This window comes from Topomyia yanbarensis, chromosome 3 (genome assembly GCF_030247195.1).
Source record: "Topomyia yanbarensis strain Yona2022 chromosome 3, ASM3024719v1, whole genome shotgun sequence".
Classification (NCBI taxonomy): domain Eukaryota; kingdom Metazoa; phylum Arthropoda; class Insecta; order Diptera; family Culicidae; genus Topomyia; species Topomyia yanbarensis.
The window spans coordinates 83213086-83235316 of record NC_080672.1 but is presented as its reverse complement, the minus strand read 5'-3'; the positions used below and the strand labels follow the sequence as shown (position 1 = coordinate 83235316).

The 22231-nt window shown below is 40.1% G+C and overlaps 1 protein-coding gene across 1 annotated transcript in view; it reads left to right on the top strand.

Moving 5' to 3' along the window:
* The first annotated feature begins 729 nt into the window (after positions 1–729).
* The window catches only part of LOC131691803 (coatomer subunit beta'), a 289311-nt gene continuing 267809 nt past the window's right edge, over positions 730–22231 (top strand). The window contains exon 1 of the mRNA XM_058978454.1: positions 730–1664. The gene's annotated coding sequence lies outside the window, so the exon portion shown is untranslated. The remainder of the gene's footprint in view (positions 1665–22231) is intronic.

Genomic DNA, 22231 nt, shown 5'->3' with positions numbered 1-22231 from the left:
CTCAGAGCGAGTGAGACCGCTTATCGTTGGACGACGACAACGACGACGACGATGCGATGGCAGAACTGATCGGACCAAGATGACTGCTTGCACGGTACTAGCGATGATTCTTCTCCTGCCTGCTTACTGCTGTTCTCAAAAGGCATGAAAGCTCTCGAATCGTATGTACAGGCTACAATCACCATAGTGGAGTATGTGTGTTGGTTGATGAAAGCCCAACGAAACTGTATGGTAGCTGGTAACGATAAAGGACTGCTACGATGGGTGGTGGGTAGTCCACTGGGTGGTAACACACATACAAACACTCGGTCGTAGGGATGGAATCGACATTACGGACATTATCATCGGGCATCATCATCACCATCATCATCGATGGCGTCGCTGGCTGTGTTTGTTTGTACTGCTCCTGCTTGCGATGTCGATGTCGTTGGCAATTGCGGTGGTGGTTGTGGTAAATATATAGTACGCGAAAAAAAGCAGCAACCCATGTGCGCCCGCTGGGGAACACACGACAACCGGAGGTATGCATAATATTTTTCGATCATTTGCGCAGCATACATACCTAGATATGTAGCCCGAGTACATAAAGGAGGCCAGGCCGCGCCAAAAGGAACCCCCCTTCGTGCAAAACCAACAACAACACCGCTCAACTCTCAAGTCAAATCAAAACAAAAAGCACAGATGAATAGTTCCCTTTTCGACTGCGGATGACTGCACATCGGTACATGTGTTTCTGTATTTATCGTTCCTCGGTGCCAAACGGAGTGTGAATTCCCCGGCTCTGCCAGAAGTTTTGTGCGACGGCCTTTTTGGACGCAGAATTTGCCCCCTGTACCGAACCAGCCTCCGGTGTATCTCCGGTGTGTGTCGGTCGGAAGTGTCCTGCCGTAGGAAATCCCGAAGCTTGTTCCGTTCCGATCTAGTCTGGTCTAAGCTGACGAGTCGCGGCGGTGCGTTCATCAGAACCAACCAGGCGGCAAAAAGGCAAACACAACCAGCTGGTCGACAGGTTTCCCAGCAGCTTCCGAAGCGCCGGACGGAGAATTGATTATTCATTCGAGCCGGGGGTTTCCCCAAGTGCAGTAGAGTAGAAAGATTTATTCGATTTGCTCTCGTGGTTACTCCGGGACGTCGTAGTGCTGTTCCGCTACCGGTTTCCAAGTTCAGGGGCTTGATTCGATTAGTATCAGCTCGTTGATTATGGTTCAAATAATTTAATTTCACCCCCTCGCTGTGTGGAGCCGGAGTCGCAGCATTGCAGTCGGTGTGTGCAGGAAAAAAAAGACAATTTTGGAATCTCGCTTACGGGTCTGCAATCAACAGTTTTCAGTTCGATTGTACCGGTAGATTCCCTGGAACTTTTCGGGGAGGGAAAAGAATCGAACTTCCTCGCCATCGCCTGTGGCCTGTGTTATTGTTTGAGTGCATAAAAATAAAACCAGTGTTGGACCAGTGAGTGAGTGAATGCGATTCTTCCGAGTGATTTGGTGACCAGTGACCCTGAAAATTTGAACTCGTGAACCAAACTGCAAGCAGACGGGAACGAACGAACGAACGACGGACAGTGAACGAACAGCCAGAACAGAATCCGCAGAAGCAGAAGAAATCCGTCAAAGTCATCGCCATCTTCTGGGGCCTCTCGAAGGGCTCCCCACTGCTGCCTGGTGAGTATAGTACTCGAATTTCGAAATTTCTGCTGTTTCGCTTCTTCCCATGCTCCAAGCTCTGACAGCCGGAGTGGAACCGTGTCTGGCTGGCCTTGCAGTTTCGCAGGGCGGAAAGTTACCCGGTTCTGTTTACATTTTTCCAGTCGGCTAGCGCCAACGCCGTCAGTCGAAGAGTTTTTTTTCGTGTATTTTTTTTTTTTTGAATCCGTGTCTCTTGTCCGGTGCGAATGTGACCAAGTATTGTGGTGGCCTTGGCGTTTCAAACTTTTGCCTGCAGCAGCAGTAGTAACAGCGGGGCAGAATGTGTGCGTGGTGTGTTTGTGTTTCTTGGGCAACGGCTTCACGGGGAGGACACATGCGGCGTTAATCTGCTCTGACGTTGACTTCCTAGCTGTGACGACAAGGGGTTTCGGAAGCAAGTGTGTATTATTGTTAACGAAAGAAAAAAAAAACGATTATCTGAACCGCATTAGCACTGGGTCAAAAAAGAAAATTGAGTGTACTTTCCTACAGATATGGCAATGAATAATGGCAAGTGCAACACCAGTGCTTTCCACTGCTCCCTTTTGTTTCAATATGAATAATTATATTGAAGTAAATATAAGAAAAAGATTGCACTAGACACAGGACGCCAAATATTCCATGTATAACTGTATTGAGGAAACAAAAAATATCAAAACATAAGATTTATTTGTTATATTCTTTTTGTTGAAAAAGATCATCCTAATTTTTCGTCTAAAAGTGCTATAGATAGCGTGACCATCACACAGGTAGACCTCATTTCTTTGAAATAGATTATTTGGCACCGGACGATGCATAAGCTTAGCAGGACCGGTGACTTTTCTTTTTAGAGTGTATAAAATAAAAACTATTAGGTTCTATTGGATTCTTGCCATGCAGATTTCCAACAGCTGTAGCCCCCCACACCTTCGTCGCTGCTGAAATCTTCGTTCTTAGAATAATTCTAATATTATTAATATATTATTAATAATTATTAGCTATTTTCTAAGGGCGTTTCCATCGTGTGAATTCGTCTTTATTCATACCATGTTGTTCGCTTCTTTATTGGTATAAGGAAATATTCGCAAATATTTCGCATTTTCTTCCGTACCTCCTACATGTCCCTTTTATTTTTTGAAATATTTGTTTTCCAGTTACGGTTTTCATTATGTTGTTTGTTACCAAAGCTTTTTCTGTCCGTGGATTAGTTCAGAAGTTTCTAAGCACTATTTATAAACCAAATATTAGCTCTCAATGTTAATCATAAATTTAGGAACAGTACATAACACGACTATATGACCTGAACTGATTCATGATTTTTTGCATCTTGATCATGATTTGGTTATCGTGATTGTGAATTAGTTTACAAAATAAAAGTAGTTTTTTCGCGTGAACTATTTCACGAACCTCTGAATATTTTTCTTATATCCCTTCATACCTTCTGAACTGGGAATATTTATATATTAGTCACGATTCACCATTTGTGCTCATAACGTTATAGTTTATTATTATATTATGCATGATCTCAATAATGTGGTTAGTGAAAAAATGCAAGCGATATTTTTACACACTTATTTTTTTCTGTAGAATCTCTGCATTTTTTGCCGAGATTCGAACAGCCGAGCACTCGGCAATAAATTTCTTCGAGTTCTTTTTTTGTTAGGGGAAACTTTGCCACTGCAACCACTAGTCAGGTTATCTTTTGTAGCTGAGATATGATCTTTCAAAGCGATGCGCATTCTGACGTTGCGACGTGCGACGTTGCCAATATGTACGTTCTCGCGGGTTGCATCTAGTGGGCCATGCGTTGAAAGACTGCAATGTTACAAAATCATCCATAACACCCGATAGGAAAAAAATGAAAAATTATCAATGCAGATTATTGAAGGTGAAAGATTGCCGCGTAATTTGACATATTCTTCGAAAAAATTTAGCGTGAAGAACACAAGAAAAAGTACAATTAAAATTATTAAATAGTGTTGTAATTCACACAATTATTCAGTAGGGGACGGTGGGGAGTTGTGTACCATGGAGAGTTGTGAACTCTGATAAGCTATGAATGTTAAAAATGTGATTACTACTGTTAAATGTTTATACTGTCATGACGTCACCTTCTCATTAGCAATTTTATCCTAAGAACAGGATTCTACCACAATTTTAATCGCCCCGTGCCGCAACCGCGAATTCAAGTTGTTTGGCGTGAATCAATTGTCGCCTATCCATTGCGAATCATATCACTTTTCTAACTCATATTTAGTTTAGAATTAATTATCTTAAAATTTATCGTCCTTAGACCTAATAAAAATAAATCACAACAATATTCCATTTTTCCTGCTTTTTGTGATGGTTTACAACTCCCCACCATACTTAAAAATGCCGAAAACGCGCATTTCACTCAATTTGCCATATCTCAAACAAGACATTGATTATTTTAAATTCCTTTAGTCTGTGGATGTATTCAGAAGTCCTTTACCAATATCAGTTCAAATATTGCAAATCGACCGACGTTTATGGTAGTTATGCTCCGAAAACAATACTATGTTCACAACTCCCCACCGTCCCCTACATATATTTTTATGAGATAGTGTCAATATCTTTCTATAAGTGTACAAAAGTTCATTCAATTATCTTCAGTAGTTTTTGAGATATGAAATTTACAATTTTATCGCGCAATAAAGCTTAAGGGTTAATATCTCAAAGAAAAAATCTGTTTTAACTGTTATGTGCCCAACAAAAAAAAACCTTTAACGGGCCAACGTGGGTACCCGGGTACCCACAATTTGAAATGCTCATAACTATGGCTTCCTTCAACCGATTTGGACACTTTTAGATGTTTTGGATTCAGAAACTCGTCCACTTTTTTATTCTGTAAAGTTTAACCGGATGAATGGATCTGGTTCTTGATAATCCGGATTTTTCAGAGTAATGTTCCAGTACTAGGGCATGATTTGTAAATTTTAATAACGTCCTAGCAATATGAGTATCAAAAGTCTTCAAATTGTCTCGGAAGTCTGTTATTTGTTATTACGGGACCCTATGGCAGTTTGAAAAATAGAATTGGAATGGAATGGCCACTCACGGCCGTAGCGGAACCTGCTCCGGAATGTCCGTTCCGGAGTCAAATCACCAAATGCTCCCCAAAACCACGAGATATAGCCTACTGATGCAATTCCAAGAATTTTGATACCCATATTGCTAGTTTTCCATTGAAATTCACAAATAGTATCCCAGCTCTGGAACATGTTTCCGGAAATCCGGATTTCCGGGATCCGAATGAAGTAACCCGATTTATTTTTACCAAGTCTAAAAGTGGATGAGTTCCCGAATCCAAAACACCAAAAAGTATCAAATCAAGTTGGAAGTTACCGTAGTTATTGGTATTTCACTTTTGTGGGTACCCGGGTACCGACGTCGGCCCGTTACATAGTAAAAAAATTCAGGAGCTCCTCCTCACTCCCTCCCTTACTATATCAACAATATTATTAACCCAAAAGCTTGACTTAGTGAAGTTCTAAGATGTCGAAAAGTTTCAATTTCCAGCTATGGATAAAACATGGCAATTTCATTAATTGAAACCTAAACAGGTACCCAGGTACCGCGTCGGATACATAACGGTTAATCCACCTAGTGGTGTAATTTTGCCTTTCTCATTTATCCAATCTACACGGAAAAAATTGTTCCCAAAATCGTGAAAAAAGTGCCATAAATTCTGGAATCCTGAAAACAGGACCATGAACAAAAATCATATGTTTTATAAAACAGGACAATGAACAAAAATCAGATCTTTTATACTTATGTTCAATTTCCCTTAAGTAACGCCTGCATAACGCTTATTTTAGTGGAACTATTTGTTTTTGTTTTGTGTACTTCAGAGATGGTTTCCACCAAGTCATTTCTAATGCGATTTTCAGTACGCGCACTATTTCACACCTTTATGAACATTATTCATAAAACCAAAGATTGACTCATGATGATTTTCATAGATGTAATATTCTGGATATGTTCTCGTGAACTATTTCACCATTCAATTCTCGTGAACTAATTCATGGTCTATAATATATTAGATACGATCCAATATCCGTGCTCGTGAAATAGTTTACAAAATCATCAAATATTATTCATGTATTTATGAACTGGTTCATGATTCCTAATATATGTCATGTCATCCAATATCCGTGCTCGTGAAATAGTTCACGAAATCATGAAATATAATTCATTCATTCGTGAACTCATGATACTTAGTATAAGTCACAACTCACGTTCATTTTTGTGAAATAGTTTACGAAATCTTAATATATTAGTTATGTATTCGTGAATTGGTTCATGATGCCTAGTACATGATTTACAATATATTATGCGTGCTGGTGATATTTAGAAGATATCGTTAATCGTTTACAATTTCATGCAACATGATAATGATATTGTCCCGGGAACTCTTTCACAAAATTTGGAGAACTATTCGGGGAATCATTTTTATTTCATGCACTGTTTTATGAAATGCCCAGCTGCTAGCAACAGTAGTAATAAACAGAACATTAGAACATTATAAAAAAAAACTATTAGGACTTCGAACATATTCGTTTGATAAGTTTCATGGTGATGTCTGGATAGAAAACGCAAATTGCGATGAGAAACCCGAATAGTTTGCGTGATAAAATTCACAGAACAAGATATCGCGAATCAGTCACATTTTTATGATCCAGTTCATATTGTCACGTTATTCCGAATAAAAAAAACCGACAACAACCAAAAAGTAATAGATCACAATTAGGCGAAGAGTATTTACGAATACCATGATAAAACTGCTGATATGATATCATATCAGGTATATTTCTCTTTGTGTCAAATTTGGAAGTAAGTTCTAAAATAAAATATTACGATAACATGAACAGAAATTACGAAAATCATGACTCAGATCCAGAAATTATAAACATCAATTACTCTATTTATGACTCAAATATTACGATATCATGAACAGCAGTTACAAAAATCGTGACCTGGGTCCTGAATTATGATCACAAACCACATATCTCATGCAATGCATAAAACATGCAATGCAGATTTTATATGGAGAAATTGTCTAATTATTTTATTTGACTTAAGGGGGGCGTCTGGTATAGAGGGAAAAAATAATCGACTTTTTTATCCGCTTAACTGTTAGTATTGAACCTCTAGAAAGGTCTCCCGAAATCTCGGTGGACACGCTGAACTTCTTTTGTTTTAAACAGCCATGCATTCCACGCGCGTATTTGCGCAGATTTCAATCTATCGGCAAAAATTTTAGAAAAACTGACGATAAAAATACAATGTAAACAATACTTCTATCCAAATTTTCAAGAGAAATACCCAATATGTCATTTTTTCCAGCTTTTTTTTCCCGTGGTGCAATTTGGTGTGGGACACCCTTTATTAGCGTTTTTCTTGACTTAGCTTTTTCAATTTTTTTTTAAATTGGCGAACACGATAACTCATAAACTAATCAACGAATTGACTTGATTTTTTATGAGGATGCCCAATATGTGTAGCCTATCGATGAACCACAGAAAACTGAATAAAAAATTTTTTTCTCCCATCTCTCATGAAACCATTTTCCGAAACTCGAACTATTTTCTATTTTTTGTGGTTCATCGACTAACTACAAGTCTAAGCTTTACAAATCTTAATGAATTTCCCGTATCAGACAATTTTATCGAGAGTTATCGTATTCACCGCGGCGCTCCTTGACGTGGAAATGGTTGGAAGTCTACTCTTGGAACGCTCGTATGTGTGGCTCTGTGTGACTGATAATATTTTTTTTTCGAACACAATGAATGTATAAAGCGATCCTAACATTAACAAACGATCTATTGTTGCCTTGCATTCAAAATCTTAAAATAAAATAACTTTCGTTTTGAGCACTTTATACCAGACGCTCCCCTTAAAATTGACTATTTTCATATATTTCACTAAATAATGTTCATAAATTACCAACAGTTAGAATATAAAGTTTGGAAAAAATAGCAGGGAATGAATATTTTTTATGTGTATTAAGAATCCGTTATTGAGGAAGTTTGACCCCTTATATGAAAATTCACTATGCATATCGAAGGATCTTAGCCCTTAAATACATACTGTTGCAAGTTGGCAACATACCTAATTCTTTGGTATAAAGCCTGAACAAGAGGTAAATATCCATACCAGAGAATAAATTCCAATGAAAAATGAGATTCATGCATTTAAAGGTTAATATGAAATAATTTTTTATGCAAAACAATGTGTATTTTTAGTTCAAATTTTTATTTTTGGTGAAAATTCAAAACGGGTTGATCATTACAGACTAAGGTAGCATAAAAATATTAAATAAATAGCATTCAATGCAATAAACAACAATTACAACTTTTTAGTTATATTTTACTGAAACAAACATTGCCAATTCGGTGAAACTGTATTAAGCCATTGCCCAATATTGGCTATACATTTGCATCAATGTAGCATTGAAACTCCATTGTAACATTTACAATGCCATTAAGCTCTAGATTAGCATCATAAATGCATACAGATACAGCCGGAATATAGCACTATCGTTACCTCTATATGCGTATATAATGCTGATGTAACGCATACATGGTTCAAAGTTCTTTAACGGCTGCATGCTTTACATATACTTTTAGTGCTATTATAGAGCGAATATAAAGCTGATATAATGCTTATTGGATGTAGTTGGTTTTTTCGTTATGCAACTCCTCTCCAGAATTATATTCGGCAAATTTCATCGCATTCGAACATAGGCAATAGATTATCTAAACAGCAAAAGCGGCAGCACTTGCCGAGCAGGCCGAGGACAGATACCTCTGTTCCAAACTTACTGAAGGTCGTTTTCGTAAAACATTATTCATTTATGTGGATATTTCACGACAATGAAGATTTCTTTTTTTTACGAGTTTCGGCTAAGCAAAAGCAGCAAAAACAACGTGTTGCTTAAATGTCCGACCGTTTCGATGATTTATTCTGTTTTGTTTTTCAAGGAATCTATAATTGTTGCATAATTCAGTACTCTTGATTCAAAGTATTTCCGTTCGTCTGTGAAATTGTACCTTCAGAAGCTGTGCGTTTTGTTATTGTGTGTGTTTGCATGTCTAACATTGGTTGTCTAATGTGTATGTTTTCTAATGGGGTCCAGCAGTGGCTATTTGCGAGAATGAATAGAGTAATACTCTACTACGAAAAAAAACCTTTTGGTAGTATCCAACAGGGAAAACAGATCGAAATAGTGAGTTAAACGAAAGCAATTTTGAGAAAAAAAATCCCCCCAGAGGCAGGATTCGACCATGCAATTCTTGGGACTTCGGCCTCAAACACAAACCCTTATGCTATCCCTGGGCTGTCATGACGTCCCAGGAAGAACACATGATTATCGCATTGGCGACAGTGATCGTACCACTGTCTCTAGAGAGAGAGAGATCACACACAACCACCGCTACCACCCAACACATTTGATCTACTTAATTTTTCCCGGCCTGGGACGTTATCGCCCAGGGATATAGTATAAAAGTTTGTGTATTAGAAGGCAGTCCCAAGGGTGCAGGTTCGAATCCTGCCTCTGGGGGGAATTTTTACTTAGTCTCAAATGAATGCTACAACATTCCTATTGACTACGATTAAATTCTATTTGAATTGGAGTTCGGGTTCCTGTGTTTCGGGGTGAAGCATACGGTAACATGCGAAATCTCCATATAAAACGGTATAATCATTATATCTAAATGATGCAAAACTAATTTAAATGAGTCCTAAATTGCTTGAAATTGTTGATTATTAATTGCAAATCAAAGTCTCTTTGACCATATTGAGATCCGTTGAGGGTACCGGATGATCCGAGGAAATGGTTAAGTCCCGAAATTAAATTCACGCCTGCTTCTAATATATTGCTGACTCTATTCTAACAAGCGTAATCTTAAATGAAGGTATAATATTCACATTGATTGCCACCGAATTTCATTTGAACGAAGTATTAGTCCCGGAGTTAAGAGTAGAAGAATCCGATTACACGTGGATTTCCCATAAAAAACTTTATGTTCCGTTCTCCTATAGAAAGATTATGTAGGCATCATTCTTCCCATGAACATCGACAAGTTTGCATCCCATGTACAAAATTTCGTGTACGCGTTCAACCTCAAACATGCTTTGCCTTTGTGTACAGATTCGCATCGAACCCCGAACCCAAGCGAACGATGTGCAAACTTAGGTTTAAACATCGCGCACGTACACCGTGTGCGTACATAAGAAAGGCACACACAAAACAGAATGAGTCAATGCTAGTGATGATGGGTGAAAAAAGGGAAAACTAGTATCAAAAACCTATGTGCACGAACACAGCGTGCGTACATGGGGTTCGGTTGTGCAGACGAACATGTGCTCGTGTTTTGGTATGCATTAGCGCGTTCGAGTTTGCACACGAATTGATGGTGTAGGATGAGCACAGAACTAAAGCGAACATGGTGTTCGATGTTCATTTGGGAAGACTGGCAGTCACTCTGAAAATCGACCTCGCAACAGAGATCCGGAGGGACGAAACTCTTATAACGTTCACTTCGTTGAGTTCGGCAAATGTGTGTGTGCCTTTGTGTATGTATGTGTATATGTATGTGACCAACAATCGCACATCAGTTACTCGGAGATACCCGAACCGATTTTCTCAAACTTAGTTTCAAATGTAAGGCACACGTTGCCATTGAATTTAATTCTGATCCAACATCCGGTTCCGAAGTTACTGGTTAAGAAGTGTGGTCAAACAGTAAATCCCCATATAAACTGCTACCACCATGATATCTAGATGATAGAGATGTTCGGATTTCAATTTTTTCGAACCCGAACCCTACCCGAACCCGAGAGCTTGAAAATTGAAAACCCCGAACCCGAAATTTTGAAATTTGAAAAACCCGAGACCTAACATTTAAAATTGAAAAACTCGAGCCCGTCCCGAACCCTAGAATAAAAATTTCGTAAAACCCGAACCCGACCCGAACCTGATAATTTCAAAATTTAAAAACCCGAACCCGACCTGCACCATAAAATTTATAATTTGAGAAACTCGATCCGAACTGGACATGTTAATACGGAGCATCAACCAAAGATCTCGATGATTTTTAACTTTAGGCATCCGAGCTAGATCCAAGTCTCATCTGAGAATTATAGAATCACTCGTACCTGAAGTAGCACCATACGCGTCCAGTCATATCTGCACTGCATATGGCAAAACGAATTACTGACGAGAGGAATTCGCATTCAATGTTCTGAGAAACTTATAAATCGTCGATATCTTAACCGGAAAGTAGGATAAACCGGCGGCTAACGCATGGGGAAACAAAAGGCATAATGATGACAGATTCAAACAACCTTGCCCGTCGTACTTAACCAAAATTTCTAATTTTTTATCGATAACCATTCCTGCAAGAGTAGTTTTGTATAATTTATTACATGCATAAAATTAAGCTGTGTCAATTGGCAATTTGTATTCGACAGTTTACACGACGACGCCATACTGGTTGGTACGATCAAACTTGTGGCGAAGGGTGTCAATCAAAATTATCTGACGCGTTCTTGATGTCACATCATTAGCTAGTACTGTATGCACGCCAGTAGATGATTCGACATCTCCAATGGAATTTTCGGAACGATTCCAAACTTCTACTTATCCGCTAATGGCTTGAATTGAACACACAATATTTTTACGATCATAACATAGTTTATTAATTCAAATTCAACAGGTTAATATCACACTTTTAGGTGGTTTATTATTTTTTTCATATACCTGAAATGCTCGTTCAACACATGCACGATGTACATACATGAGTTCAGTGCACAGTATTTTTTTTCAATTATTTTCTGGATAGATAGCCAGAAAATAATATTCGATGGAATCGATTCACCACCATGTGCTGTTAGGCTCCATTCAAAACTAACTCAGACAACACTTCACTAATGCTTTAAGAAATTCTCTCAAGGAAATTCGATTGATTTGCATTCTTCAACAAAGTTGTAGATAGTAAACTATCTTTCTTATTTCCACTTGCGTTGATAAATGGTCACATACAGTGCCACCTAGCGGTGAAAATTTAAATTAGAGTGCTTTCTTGGTGCAAATTGCCGATAAATCCTATATAATGTTCTAACAAGTTGGTCCGGTTTGGTTAAAATTTGAGCGACCCGACGGGGTCATTTTTTCTTGTCACTCTAATAAACACGTTCCAAAGATATTAAAGATGGGACGCAGGACACGTCAACCATAGAGTTGGGAGTAATGGTTTTACTGTTTACTGAATAATTTAAAAAAATTGAAATCGGACCAAACGTTTTATGAAAAGTCTTACTTGGCAGCACTTTCAACATCAATGATGTTTAAAAGTCGTCAATGATTTTTTTCTGCGCTTCAAAATTAAAATTTGAAAGTCAAATATGTAGTTTAAAAATAAAAAAAATAATAATTCAAAATCTATTCAGTAGAACTTTAAAATTTATTCCCAAAAAAAAACAGCTCAATTTCGGGCCTCGAGAGTAGAAAACCCCTTTAATCTGTACAATATTTGCCGAACATCAAATAAATAACTATATAAGCTTATTAATCGCTCAAATAATGTACGATTTTTGCCCAATTTGTAATTACATATTAACTTTTGAATGCATTAATTTCATTTTACTTTGAAACTCATTTCACGAGATGAATACTATACTGCCCATAAAAGCATATTGAAAAACAGCAAGCCGAGAAAAACACTATTGAAGATTTACATTCTCATTGAGCCTTATGGATGGGACAACCATGTTTTGGTATTTTTTTCGGTATTTTTATAACAAACCTGGTAATCTTATTTGTTCATTGTGATTCAGTGGTGATAAAGAATACAATCCAACAGATAACTCATTTTCGTCAAAAATCTATATGGGACTCTTATGCTTTTATGGGCAATATATATACCTTTCGTTGAGGTTTTATATAACAAAATTCGGTAGGTTGCCAAATAGCTTATTTTTTTATTTTTCGTCAGTAGAATATTTTGACACCATATTTTAGTATCTTGAACTAAAAACCTGTGAAAGAAAACCTTAGGTTCAACCTAGTTTCGTAAAACAATGCTATTCCTGGTATGTGAACCGTGAGTTGTAAAATTCTTTGTCGAAAATATTTACAGAAATATAAAAAATGAATCATCTCCTATCTCTTGGTTTTCATTACCCCCAAAATGTTTGAACCCAGAAATTTAGAGTACGCATCCTTCTCACCAGTAGTAAAATATGCATCTGCACCATTTGCAAACGGATAAAACGCTACCCAACCGATCCCTCGGAATTCGCACAATGCGAGTCTGGATGGTTAACAGAATCTCAGGAAGAACACCCACCACCCCGAGCAGCGATGGTGCCATCCCGGATGTGGTAAAATATTATATATGTAGCTGCTCGTCGACTTACGACATTAAATTATTATTACGCTCTTCCATTTTCAGCGCAAATTTTTTCGAAGGGTAGATACCACACGTACTTTTACTTGTAAAATCCTTGAAGCCAAAAATGTGAAAAGACCTGAACTTGGACCTTCTACCCTACCCAGACTGGCGATGAAACCGTTGTTTTCGTTTGCAATAATGTCTGCTGCTTTGGAGTCAGATTGCCGGAACCTGCTTTACAGGGGGTCGGTTTCGGGGATCCATGACAGGGAGGGAGTCCTCGCGGTTTCCGGTACCACTTTGCGCTTTTACTTCACAGCTTTCACTTCCGCCGCTGTCGGGTTCGAACAATGAACAATTTAATATTTATGCGTAGCGAGCGCTTTGAAGAAGGGAATGACAATTTCATTTTCATTTTCCTTGAATCCACCAATCACCAAGCGGTTCCATTGCGAAAATTGAAACCCATCAACAGACTATCTGAACTTTCCAATATTTATTAGCATGCAACGCTACAATCGACTATAGTTCATATTGTTCGTAAGTACGAGTGACCATCGAATGTGGCTAACCGCGGACTGACTGAAAAATGGTTCTTCACCATCCTCACCGTGCATCACAGAACGACGCTGCTGGCCGCATTCGTACCAACGCAGTTGCTATTCACTAGAGTTGTTCCATGGCCCGGTGCTCCTATGTCAAACTATCATCCAGTTGGAGAGTACTAGCCGAGCCATTCTTGCATCAAATGAACACACACGCACACACGAATCCCATTCAATGGACGCAGTTCAATCAGATTCCGTGCACATTACTGTGATGAAGTGGCTTCAGCTTCAATGATAATAAACTCTCCAACCATAGTAGACCCATCCAGATCCTTTTTCACAACCGGCCAGCGGCGATTGTTGGAAACTATACACGCACACAATGGTCATTTCAAGCGGCATGCATAGCATCAATGATTACAAAAATAGAGTGAATAGAAAAAGCCACGGCCCCGTTGAATATCGATGTGCACGAGAACCAGGAGGTTGACATATCGTACCAGAATACCGAGGAAAATCTGCGTCCGCTCAAATCAATATTAGAAAATGGGTGATCGAAAGAAGAGTTAAAGTGAAAGAGTTGCGTGCTCGGAATTAAATCCTCTGGCACATGTTTGATAGTCCCCAAATGAGAACATTTTGGAGTTCGGGGAAAATATACCTCAAAACATGAGATGGGGTGATGCAAATGATCAATTATATTTGCATGTTTTACATTTTTGCCTTTCTCATATAGAAAGGTTATGCAATCACTCTAAAAAGCGCCAACCTAATCCTGGCCCGGAGGGCCGAGTGTCATATGCTATTCGACTCAGTTCGTCGAGATCGGAAAATGAATGTGTGTGTATGTGGAAAAAATGTCACCTCTGTTTCTCAGAGATGGCTGGACCGATTTGCACAAACTTAGTCTCAAATGAAAGGTACAACCTTTCCATCGGCTGCTATTGAATATTTAATTGATTGGACTTCCAGTTCCGGAGTTACGGGTTGAAGAGTGTGACCACACAGTAAATTCCCATATAAACCTAAATGAAAAATTCTCAAAGGGGGGAATAAGGGACTTTAAATGACTTTAAAATGCATGAAATGTTGAGATTTGATGAAACTTCGAAAAAAAATTTTTTTACGAAGATTGACTTTTTTGGACTTTGGCACATTTTTGCCTTTCTCATATATAAAGGTTATGCAATCACTCTAAAAAGCGTCAATCTAATTACGGGTCAAATTTTTTTTTACCTATAAAGGCTTAGGAAGGAGTATGCAATGAGCGGTTGCTACTTGAAAATTCAAACTAGTTTAAAATTTCTTAACAAGTTGAAAATTTTCGGCAGGGTCCGAACCCCCCGGACCTTCCTCCTTGATCCGCCGCTGACTTTTAGCGATGTTTCAGTGTCGACACATAGTATCTCAAGATCTTGGCTGTCGATCCATTGTATGTATATGCAAATCGTACTGAATATGTAGTATACATTTCCAAAACTGTACTGAACATAACCAGCCATGGAATCGTAGTTTGGAGAGATGAGAAAGGCACAATTGCATCACTAGGTGGATTAAAACAGGTTTTTGGAATACATATTACCTAACTTCTCTCCAGCTTATAGGTGTGTGCTCAAGCATAAGACTGGATCTCAGGATGTTTAGTAGATCCGGAAGAATTATGTCTGCCGATTTTTGTATAAATATTGGAAGAATATCATCTATATTATCATATTGTTTTCGATAGTAAAATTAATTATAGTGTATTCGGTTAAAAAATCGTCAGAGAAGTAAAAAGAGTTAAAATTAGGAATAAAATAAACTAAAATTAAACACTCCGTAGTAATATGTATAACGAGCAGTTCAAATAATTGTTTTAAAACAGACATTATACAAATGCACTGCACGAAAATTGCTCTACTATGCACCTGAAACATTCTATAGAACATCCGTGGGGAGAAGCTGGGTAAATTATTGAAGCCAAGGTCTTATCATTTAGGCAACCAACGTGAACAGTCGCAAAAAACCATTATTCGCAAGTTTTATTTCAAAAGTGAAAATTAACTAGCCGGTAGCTCAGGCCGAAGTATATTGGACGTACTTCAACAATAGCAGAAAGTTAAATGAAGATAAAAATACACACGGAAAACCGATTCATCACAATTTCAACTAAAAAATTAGTTGAGTTTTTGGTTTCGTCTAGTTAATATTTGGGCGAACTAAGTTGTTGTTGAAAACAATAATCCAACGCTGTTGGTTTTATGCTGTCAGTTTCAGTCTGGACACGAACGTTTCAGCCTAGCACAAAACTGAAAAAGCCTACCTGAGCTAAAGCCGGTTGTCACGGTAAAGATAGATACGTCTACCTTTATCAGGACACATGTTAGTGAACTCGGGTGATTCGTAGTTATTCTGCCTAAGCTCGACCCTCATTATCAGAAGGCAAAGATTAAGCCCGTACGATATTAAGCCTGTTCTAATGACCCTGCCACTTCTAGTTTTCCAATCTGTTTACTTCACATCCTTGCTCTCACTTAAGTACTATGGCTCTAAGTTTCATAACTTTCCCTACCCAGTAATCTCTAGCTAATTGAATGTCGTTTAAACGTAAAAAAGAAAATGTGACTAACATAGTCGAAATAAAAAAGGAAAAAAGTATAATTTTTATTTCTTTTCTATTTAGTCAGCCAGCACTACAAAAAACTTCATACTTATTCCACATCTAGTTTGGAATCTCAAAAGATGAAAAATAATTATCATATTGCATATTTCATTTGTTAATAATTGAAATTTTACTATATAGTCGATTAAATCCGAAATAGAATGATTTTGACAATTTTCGACAATACTTTCAACTTTCAGTATACATGTATTGAAAAAAATGTCAATCAAAATCATCCCTTTATTGAAATGTTTTTAAAGAAAAACTAGGTAAAACCAAAATAAGGTCAATTGAATTTCTGTTTTTTTGTGTACTGGTACAGATAGTTGCGTTCCAGGCTAAAACAAGCTTTCCAATCTGAGACAACTACCTGCCGGCACAACCCTTATGCCCAGCGAGTATGAACATAGTTGCTGTCGCTACCTTGATGTATTGCAGTAAGGTGTGCATCTTGGCAACGTTGCTGTCGTTTCGTATGATGTGTGTCTTGAATCAAAATCAATAATAATTTTCAATAACTATTATTTGAGAATCTCGCAAAATCAAGAGAAAATTTAGTTACGTTTTTCATTTTTCTGTTGAAATTTAGGAAAACAAAAATTTGTTTTGTTATTTTCTTCATCGAATGGCTTTCAGTGTAACTGTAACAAGCGAGAAATGTTGTGACCTAACCCCAAGCTTCTCCAAAACCACGCTAGGACCCATTAAATTTCCGACTGATTCCGGACTACGGAAAACAAAGCGTCGGGCTTTGACCGACTAATTAGATATAACCTTACCCACGGACGCTCTCCAGCTTTCGAGGTCGCACACATTCAAGTTCGAAGCTGCGATGGGCTGCAGCCCTTTCCAAACTATGCCTTTGAAGTAAACAAGCGGCAACACAATATCTCCCAGAAGGACCAAGAGCCGATCTCTACTCGCTAATTGGATCACTGCATAACCGCACTCGTGGCCCTTTTTCCTGCTTTCGGAGTCGTATGCAGTCAAGGGCGGGAGATCCTTCGAAGTTCTCAACGCAAAAGCAGTCACTTACAGCAGCAACGAGCAGTACGGCGCGCATTCCGCCAATACCCACAGCAGCAGGTCGGCCGACCACCTGCAGACAAGTGCATCCCGACAGACACACACACACAGGTTGACGAAATTCACGGAAGGTGAGCGCGGACTGTCCAAGATGCAGTTCGGTTTCCGCAAAGGAGCATCGACAGTGGATGCAATTCGGATAGTGCTCGAGAGTGCTAAGAAGTCATCTAAACAGAAGCGAAGAGGAGATCGATACTGCGCTGTGGTCACGATAGATGTGAAGAACGCGTTCAACAGTGCCAGCTGGGAAGCCATCGCTGCAGCGCTGCATAGAATGAGAGTTCCCGACTATCTATGCCAGATCCTGAAGAGCTACTTTCAGAGCAGAGTGCTGCTGTACGAGACGAGCGAAGGACAGAAGTCACTGCGTGTCACAGCGGGCGTTCCTCAGGGCTCCATTCTCGGTCCAACCCTTTGGAACGGGATGTACGATGGGGTCTTAACGCTGCAGCTGCCTAGGAAAGTGAAAATCGTAGGTTTCGCGGACGACGTGTCACTAACGGTGATGGGTGAGACACTCGAAGAAGTGGAGGTGTCGGTGATGGAGACAATAGACGCGATCGAGAGCTAGATGAACGGGGTCAAGCTGCAAATAGCTCACCACAAGACGGAGGTGTTGTTGGTCAGCAACTGCAGATCGGTTCAACGGATGCAGATCGACGTCGGAGGGCACGTGATTGCATCGAAACGTGCATTGAAGCAATTGGGAGTTATAATCGACGACCGGTTGAGCTTCAACAACCACGTTGATTACGCCTGTGAAAAGTCGGCGAATGCAACGAACGCAATAGCGAGAATCATGCCAAACGTCGGCGGTCCGAGAAGCAGCACGAGACGTCCGCTATCTACTGTTTCGTCATCGATACTCCGATATGGGGTTCCTGCCTGGAGTGCTGCGTTGAAAACCAAGCGGAACCGTGAAAAGCTAAATAGGACATTCTTAACTGATGGCCGTACGAGTCGCGAGTGCCTACAGAACAATATCGTCGGAGGCAGTATGCGTTATCGCCGGGATGATCCCCATCTGCATTACCTTGGCGGAGGACGTGGAATGCTATCAGCAGAGAAATGCACGTAACGCTAGGAGACTGGTTCGAGCGGACTCGTTGGCTAAATGGCAACAGGAGTGGGACAACGCGGAGAAAGGAAGGTGGATCCACCGACTCATCCCAAATGTATCGGCCTGGGTACATAGGAAGCATGGAGAGGTGAACTTCCATTTGACGCAGTTTTTGTCCGGACACGGATGCTTCCGGAAGTACTTGCATCGGTTTGGACATGCTTCGTCATCCCTTTGCCCGGAGTGGGCGACTGTGCAGGAGACACCGGAACACGTGGTCTTCGAATGCCCTAGATTCGAAGAAGTTCGTAGGGGTATACCTGGTATGACAGTGGACAATATCGTCGAAGAGATGTGCCGTGACGAACATACCTGGGACGCTGTCAACAGAGTGGTCTCGAGCATACTCTCCGAGCTGCAGAGGAAGTGGCGAAGAGACCAGCAAGAAGCCGCAAATCGGGTCTCGAGAGAAATTCCGCCGCTGAGGAACTCTCCAACTGTGTAGACTAGGTCCACCGCCGGGGACCAGTTGAGTAGTACGTGAAGTAGCACCGAGTTGGGTCGTCGGGGCGCCTGGGAACCGGACGTCAAGCTTCACCGGAATCGCTGAACAGACCTCGACATCCTACCGGGTAGCTCATGAGTAGGCTAGATCTACCGCCGGGGATAAGACCGAGTAGACCGCGTCGCAGAGTTAGCAGTGGGTCGTTGGGGCGCTGGTGAACCGGAGCTACGCCCCAACCGGAATCGCCGGATAGACCTCAGCACCTACTGTATGGCCCGTTGAGTAGGCTAGATCCACCGCCGGGGACTAGATCGAGTAGATCGGGACGACGCAGAGAGCTAAATGGCTCACAAAAACGAACATCGGAATCAGGAGAAATCTACCGCTCGGTTGCAGGAGAATAGGCTAGATCCATTGTTGGGGACTAGACTGAGTAGTTCGCGAACAAGTGAGGGCGGGAGCTGAATGGCTCACCGGGAAAGTAGAGCGAAACGGAACGAGAGGAAGCCAAAGGGCTCAAGAAATTGTGGTGCTAAAACAAAAGAAGAATCGGTATCGGGAGAGCCTCCTCCGTCGGCGTAAGCTAGATCCACCGCCGGGAACTAGACTGAGTAGACCGCGACGAAATACCACCAGTCGCAGGTCGTCGGGGCATCAGCGAACCGGACGCCCTGCTCCACCGGAATCGCCGAACTGACCTCGACATCTGGTTGGTTGGCTCGGTTTCGGGAGAACTTCTCTCACCGGGGAATTCTCCGTTGGAGTAGGCTAGGTCCATCGTCGGGGACTAGACCGAGTAGTTCGCGAACAAGTCTGGTGCTCAATGAGTAAACGGCGCTGAATGGTGCGAGAAGGGAGTTGCAGTGCTAACTGGCACAAGGGAGCCGAAGGGCTCGGTGAATTAGACAGTCTGAAGTTTGCCGCACAGACTGTACTCGTAGGGGAGGAGTACTAAGCCTCGACTCACAGCCAGCTTTCCGACTGCCATGCAGAACTTGCCAGTCTGTGTGGATGGTAGAGAATTGGTGGTGTGTAGAGGAGTGGGGCTGTAACCCTGCGGAAGAAACGAACTAGTAAGTAGTTGCATTAGAGTGTGTGCTATGCACATAAAAACCCCTCCCCGAAGTAATGCCGTAAGGTAGTGCCGGGGAGAAATCAGGTTCTGGGCAAGAGCAGTGCTTTTTAGCGGGTCGGGTGATGGTAGCCCAAACCCGTTCCCTTAGACATTGGGGTTTTTGAACGTTTTTCCTCACTCAGGGTTTTCCTGAAATTTTTTTACTGCTTTCTAAAAAAACACACACACCAATTGTGAGTAATACATAAGATTAGTGAGGAATAGCCTTTCAATTACTACTATCCGAACTCTTGATCCCAAAGTAGATCCCGGAGCCGACCCTGAAAGCCTTCGTGCTTTCACGATCGAGCTAGCCAGGGAAGAGACCGTGAGAGTTCACCCCAGACGGTCCCCGTGGTTTGACCAGGGACTAGGAGCTTTTCAAAGACTGGCCATCTGCCAGCCAGTAACAAATATTATACGTCGACTGGAAGAGGAAGGGTGCTGTCGAAGTTCTCAAAGAAATATCTGTTTCTATGGCTTCGACATTTACATCACAACCGTATTCTGGGGTGTGATGCAGTTGATTCGGGATGCCTCGAATGCCTCACCACAGTCGACCAAGCGCCATTCCGGTACTGTTCGTGGGGTTCGCGAAAGGATCTTCCTACACATTCAAAACGCAACATGGCTTCGCTCTTTGCCGAACCTGATCCGTCTTCCAACAACATCGAAGTTTACTATTAGAATGTTAGTGGCTTAAATTCACCAACAAACAGCTATTTGCCCGCGACCACGGGTTGCTGTTCCCGATCAGAATGACATAACGAGATTATATAAGAACGCGATTTTCGTAACAAGTTTTATTACAAATTAGGTCTCCTTAGTAGTTGAAAAAACAGCAAATTATAACAAGTATCAACGTATTTTGATAATTTTCTGTTATGATGTTTTGATCGGGTTGTGACGTCATCGTGTTAGGTGTCTCGTTCAACATTCGATGTGCATCACTTTGACCGCACCGCTTTCAACCATAAATATTCCAACATCTGTCATCTATGCTATTATATTGATGCCAATTTTCATTTATAGATGGGTGAACAATACTTGTTTAGAAATTTATCGCTGAATTATAACACTTTTTGGTACATTAAATGCGGACAAAATATGGAAACAATTAATAGTTATATAATTGACTTTTGTTGATTCATACTATCATCAAATTTTTCTGGCCTAATGTTATCCACACAAAAAAATACACCACAACTTCTTCCCGAGCGACGCAGAAAAACCAAATTTTATTAAAATACAGATTAACGTGTAATGCTCATATCCTGTAAAATTGGTCAATTTGGTGATTCAAGATTTCTGTCACAACCAGGTAGAAAACATACTACAAAGTACCTTCAAAGCCGTCGACTACCTCTTTTAGATAAGTTGTTTCTTCGGCGTTTGCGGTTTGTACTGTAGTTGTATAGAGTCATAAAGATGCATCTTGTGCCCAAAGATTGCAATACACTAAACTCACCGTAACGTCAGTAAATCTAAATACTGGAAATTAAGAAGCAGCACCTACAAAAACTAAATGAAAATGTAATGAAAATAGAAGAAAGTTGGGAAAAAAGTTTACAAAAATTACTGTGTACAAGTTTTTAAATGTTATTTAAAACTGTTTTCAGTTATTACATATATGATATATCATTGTTTCTTAATTTGGATAACGAAACAATGGTTTGCCACGGTTTCTATATAGTACAAGCATTTGTTGGACAACTTTAGTTCTAGAGCTAAGACATATCTAAGCTACTAGAAGTGCACATGATATAAATTATATCAATACTGCTCAGTTTGATGCGATTTACCTCGGACTGAGCTAATTGAAATAATAAGTACATGTGCCGAGGGTTAGTTTGTCTGTTCCATTTGACCATGCATTTTTATAGGGCTGACATAACACTGCGAGAATCTACTAAAACCAAATAACAAATAACCAATAACAGCGAGTTAAAAAAATTGATCTTCATTTTAAACTACGGGGCTTACAAAGTGTTATTCTTAACATATTAAAAGTGAGCAGTACTACGTTCCTGATGTGATGGAACTGGACATAATGCGGCTTCGAAAAAACCGTTTTTCACTTCGTCGCATTCGCTTTGAAATCAATCAATTTTGTGTTGCCTAATCCTCTTCAGATGATTAATAGTTGTAGACATTCTCAATGCACGTAGACACGACAACTGCCAACAAATT